This window comes from Camellia sinensis, chromosome 1 (genome assembly GCF_055761805.1).
Source record: "Camellia sinensis isolate YWXY chromosome 1, ASM5576180v1, whole genome shotgun sequence".
NCBI lineage: Eukaryota > Viridiplantae > Streptophyta > Magnoliopsida > Ericales > Theaceae > Camellia > Camellia sinensis.
Genome location: NC_138961.1, coordinates 172,001,784 through 172,007,869, shown reverse-complemented (window position 1 = coordinate 172,007,869; position 6,086 = coordinate 172,001,784).

Genomic DNA, 6,086 nt, shown 5'->3' with positions numbered 1-6,086 from the left:
AGAATTTTTATAGAAAAAAAAATGTCTACTTGTTTTATTAAATATTAAAAAGAAAAATTACAAGTGCCTAAGAAAGAGCTAAAAATAAAATACTTTGAGATTGGCCGTGTTCCATGGCCCTAGAATAGCTTTGCCGTCCACATCTTCTAGGTGATATGCCCCTTTTCCTACCAAACCAATTACTCTGTACGGTCCTTCCCAATTAGGTCATAATTTGCCATCCCAAGCACCAAAGTGTTGCCCATTATTTTGTGCAATACCCAATCTCCAATCTTGAATTGCCTTAGGTGCACCGCTTTATTATATTTCCTGGACAACTCTCGTTGATACGAGGCAATGTGTACCAATGCCCTTTCTCTTCTCTTTTCTGCAAGGTCTAATTCTAGGGTTATGGCTTCTCCATTCAAGTCTGGATCAAAATTTTCACTTATAATGGTGGGGAGGCCAACTTCCAGAGGGATTACTGCCTCCATGCCATAAGCCAAGGAAAAAGGTGTTTCACTAGTTGACCGCCGAGGTGTAGGTCGGTAAGCCCATAAAACATGGGAAAGTTCCTCAGCCCATTTGCCTTTTGCTTTTTCCAACCTCTTTTTTAGACTGTCTAAGACTACTTTGTTTAAAGTCTCAGCATGGCCATTAGCTTGGAGGTATGCTGGCGTAGAATTGTAGAATTCGATCTTGTGTTCTTCGCAAAACCCCCTAAAAAGTCGTCCATCAAATCAAGTGTCGTTGTCAGATATCAAGGCCTTGGGTATTCCGAATCGAGTTATGATGTTCTGCCAGACAAACTTTTTGATGTCTTTCTCTTTAATGGAGGCGAGTGCCTTTGCTTCCACCCACTTGGTAAAGTAGTCTATTGCCACAATAAAAACTTTCTGTTACTTGGCGCGGTTGGGAGTGGTCCCACAATGTCTAGGCCCCACATTGCAAAACGCCAAGGGCTAGTCAAGGGTAGGAGCTCTCTAGCTGGATGATGGATTTGATGCAAGAACTTCTAATATTTCTCTTATTTTTTGACGTACTTCTTAACATCTGCTTGCATGTACGGCCACCAATACCCCTGTGAAATGGCCCCTGTAGGCCAGCGATCTTCCCCTTTGGTGGCTTCCGCAAATGCCTTTGTGTATTTCGAACAAAAATGCCTCGACCTTGCTAGGATGGACACACTTTAAGTATGGTCTTGTAAAGGATTTTTTTGTACAATGCTAGTGATGGAGAGAGCCAAAAGCACTGTGACTTTGCTCTAATTTTGTTGGCCTCTTTCTTGTCCTCTGATAGGATGCTATCTTTTAAGAACACCACTATGGGGTCCATTTAGGAGAGACCTAGCTCGGCGCAACATACTTCGGTTGCTTTAGGTTCTTCAATACTTGGTCTTGGCGAGAAATCCATTAGCAATGGATATGGGATAGACGTGTCTGCCATCGACGCAAAACTAGCCAGCTCATCTACCTTGTTATTTTCTTTTCAACCGATTTGTTCTATCATTACCACATTAAATTTCATTATCTCCTTTCTGACCAACTCTTGATACTTGGCCATTCCATCGTCCTTTGCTTCATAGTCACTTAAATTTAGTTGACTACTAATTGGGAGTCACTATCTACCATCGCTCGATGGCTTCCATACGGAATGCTGACTTCAAACCGGCTAACATTTGCTTCGTACTTAGCCTCGTTGTTAGATGCTAGAAATACAAGGTTGATTGCTTGTTCAATAGTCAAGTCATCTGGTGAGATGAGGACTATCCCTAGTCCAACACCGTGCTTGTTGGATGCTTCATCTACGAAGAGCTTCCACATCTCCCCTATAAACAAATTCCAACAGGTGGAGGGATTTGATGACACCTTAGGATCTGGGATGTTAATGGTGCCTTCTCTATATTTTTTGTCCATTGTAGCGAAATGTTCCTCACTGCTTGATTGTCTTAGCACTCCATTCTCAAGCGTATCTTCAGGAACAGCCGTAGGACTAGGCGGTTCGCTGCTCACTTGCTCACCTTGCTGCGAGGATGGCTTTATTCCCATGGCCCTTTCCCCACTTTGCTCGGTTAACTCGGATAAGTCTACCGGGCACACATAATGTCTACCTGATGCAAACTCTGCCACGATGTCTTCCAATGCTTGGGCTTTTATCATGGTTCATAGTCGGAACTTGATGTCGAATTGTCCTAGCTCCACAGCCCACTTTAGTTTTTGCCCTGAAAAGTCCGCCCTTTCAAACAAGGCTTTTAAGGAGAAAGCCGTTAAGACGATCACGGTCTGGGCATGGAAGTAGTGCACTAATTTTCTTAAAGCCATCATCAAAGCTAATGCCAACTTTTCCGATGGTAGGTACCTTGTTTCGGCGCCCAGCGATGTCATATTAACAAAAAAGATAGGCAAGTGTTGTATTTTCTCAGTTCGTACCAACACTGCGCTTACTGCATGCTGGGAAACTGCTAAGTATAAAAAGAATTCTTTTCCTAGTATTGGGGATACCAACAATGGTAGGGAGGTCATGTACTTTTTCAAGCTATCCAAAGCGCGGTCACAATCGTCATCCCACTCAAACTTGGCCTTCAGTGCCTGGAAGAACGGTCGACACCTATCTGATGACCGACTTATGGATCGGTTTAGCGTAGCTGCTAGGCTAATGAGATGTTGTACCTCCTTGACTGTGTTGGGCCTCTTGAGATCTTGAATAGCTTTGATCTATGATGGATTGGCTTCTATACCTCGGTTGGTCACTAGACAGCCAAGGAATTTTCCTGACCCCACGCCAAATGCGCACTTAGATGCGTTTAGTCGTAGCTTGTGGGTCTTCACAATTTGGAACATCTCGGCGAGATCCTTGAGATGGTCTCGTTCATTCTTGCTTTTGACCCCCATGTCATCTATGTAAGCCTCCATTGTTTTGCCTAACAATGGCTCGAACATTTTGGTGATCATTCGCTGGAATGTCGCCCCTGCATTTTTCAGGCCAAAGAGCATGACCCTATAACAATACAATCCTCTAGGTGTTGTAAACGATGTAACCTCCTGGTCTGGTTCATGCATAGCAATCTGATGATAACCACGATACGCATCAAGAAAGCTAAGTCGGTTGTGACCTACAGTTAAGTCCACTAATTGGTCTATCTGTGGTAGAGGAAAACTATCTTTTAGGCACGCTTTGTTAACTGTCTTGTAGTCCACGTAAATGCGTCACTTGCCGTTCTTTTTTGGCACCACCACGGTATTGGAGATCCACCTTGGATAATGAACCTCCCTAATTGCCCCTGCTTCTAGTAGATTCCCCACTTCCTCAACCATTACCTTGGCATGGTGAAGTGCTGATCGACAAGTTTGTTGTATAGTTGGTCTGGCAATTGGGTGGACATTGAGTTGATGGCAGATGAAGTTTGGGTCAATGCCAAGCATGTGGTACGGCATCCAGGCAAACACCTCGATGTTAGAGATCAAAAATTCCATGATCTCTATTCTCTCGGTGCTGGACAAAGATGAGCCGAGCAGAAAGAACTTTTCTGGAATCTTTTCGTCTATTTTGACCTCTACCAGATCTTCTACTGCTTTTTGTTCGGCTGCCTTGCCAGCGTTTGCAAACAACTCGTTACTTTCTAGCTCCTCCACCATTTGTACGAACCCTTTGGCAGGTCAATTGCCATTCACTGTCACAAAGCATTGCCTAAACATGATTTGGTCTCCTAAGACTTCTTCAATCATTTCGGCTTCGTTGGGGAACCGTAACACCTAGTGGTAGGTTGATGCTATCACTCGTATGGTGTGCAACCATGCTCTTCCCAAGATTATGTTGTAAGTGGATGGGACTTTCAATACTCTAAATTTCACTTGTTTTGTCATTGTTCCTGCTTTGACTGGAAGAACTATCTTACCAACTGGCCATTTTGGCATTAAGTTGAAGCCGACTAAGGGAGATGTTGCGGGTGCTAAATCTTTGTTCTCTAATTTGAGTTGCTTAAAGGTTTCATAGTACACTATCTCGCATGAGCTCCCTTGGTCAATCAGGATTTACCTGATGTTGAAATTCTTAACGCGCAGAGTAACTACTAGTGTGTCGTTGTGAGGGCTTTGTAACCGTGCTAAGTCCTTGTTAGAGAAAGTGGTGACGTTTGTTGCCTCCGTTTTTTCCTTTTTCATGGTAGGTTGTGCACTCAGTACCTTTCTCATGTGCTCAGTCTTCTTAATCATCTCTCTGTGTTCACATACTCATTCAGGCTCGATGATTCCATGTATCACATTGATTATGCCTTGGGTCAGACCGTCGGCTAGCGTCCTATCTGGTCTGTTGCGGTCCTGGGGGGCTAGCTGCACTCCCCTTTCAATATATTGGTCCAAGTGGCCTGCGGCCACTAACTCCTCCAGATGTTCCCTTAATGGCATACAGTTCTCAATTCGGTATCCTTTTTCATCATGGAAGGTACAACAGTACTTATCATTGTAGCCCCTCGGTGCTTCTCCCAACTTGGATAGCTACCGAACGAAGAGTGTGTCGCGTATCTCACTAAGACTCCAGTAGATAGGTTTATTAAACACCGTGGTAATGGCGGTGCGGACTCTCAACTTCCTTGCATAGGAGTCCTCACCGTTGGCTCATATGCCCCGACCATTTTTGTTCGGTCGTTCTTCCTGGCCGACCGTGTTAACTTTTGCCACGAGATTTTTGTCCGATATCGCTGTTGTGCCAGACTTTGCTTTGGTGCGAGTGCCATCTTCGTCTACCCGGATGTGCTGATGCACTCTCTCCATTAGGGCCTCCATTGTGAGGGGTGGCATCATTGTCATTGAATCCCTCAATTTATTGCCCGCTAGTAGACCCCGTTTGTGCTATGCAATAGCTAGGTTTGTGGGGCAGTCTCTAATTTGATTAAAAGTCTCACAATACCGGTTGTTGTAAGACTTTTGTGTTTCTTTCTCGCCCATGTCGATGGAGAGCAGCTAGTCTATCTCCACCGGCGTCTTGGTGTTTGTCTTAAGCCTGGTAACGAACACCTCTGCAAGTTGCGCCCATGAAGCTATACTATCTTCTGGCAACCTCTCAAACCATGTCAAGCCCAAATCACTTAAGCTCGAGGGAAACAAGATACACATTAGAGCCTCGTTCCGTTGGCATACAGTCATGACTTGGCAAAAATGGCGAAAGTGCATGTAAGGGTTTGACTTTCCCTCGTAAGTTGTGAACTTAGGCTAGTGGAAGCCTAAGGGTAACGGTGCGTTCTCTATCGCCAGAACGAATGACAAGCTCTGCAACCTTGCTAACGCTTTGTCTGCTAGTTCGTAGGCAAGGTGCAGTACTGGCATTCCCACCTCGACACTTCCATGTGTCTTAGGAGCCAACCGCTGTAGAGCAAAGACCTTTTGAAGGTCGTGCGCTTGATGATCTTCTCTTTTTTGAGCCCTTTCTTCTAGCACTATCTGCAGGTCTGCCGACCTAGGCAACTCTATGTGCCTAGATGTCGTTTGGTATGTATGCAAGGGCCGATAACTGCTTCCCTCCGTACAAGACCTTTCAGTCCTCGTTCTTTCAGACCTGGAGTAACGAGTCCTAGAGGTTCTTGACTGCGTATCGCTTGCTCTGAGGCTTCTGCTTTCAATCTGAGATGGTGTGACTTGCTTGTCACGATCTCCTGAATGGCAAGAGTGCGTTCTGCCTTTACCTATCTCTTCTTCTGCCACTCCTTTGCTTTTTATCTGGCGCTTCATAGTCTCTATGTCAGCCGTCATTCTCCTTATCACTTCGTCTTGCTCCCTTACGTGATCTTCCAGAACCTGAGGATCCATCATCTGCCTCTGTCTATCAAGGCTTTGAAAGCTGCGTAAACTTAAACCTCATCTTTCTCACGCGTCTCTCTGTGGGTTTCGTTGCTGGGGATCCAATTCTGCCATGGGCGGAACAAAAGGGACATAAGGCAAACCTTCGCCTCCCGCTCCCTTCCAGGGTTTGCCCATCGATAACAGAATGTGACAAGTCTTCATTATGCGCCATTGGAATTAATCGAAGAAAAACTCGATCAAAAGGTCTGTTGTTTGTAAAGCTTCTCACAGACGGCGCCAATTGTACGAGCACGAAATAATCTTCTCGTATAA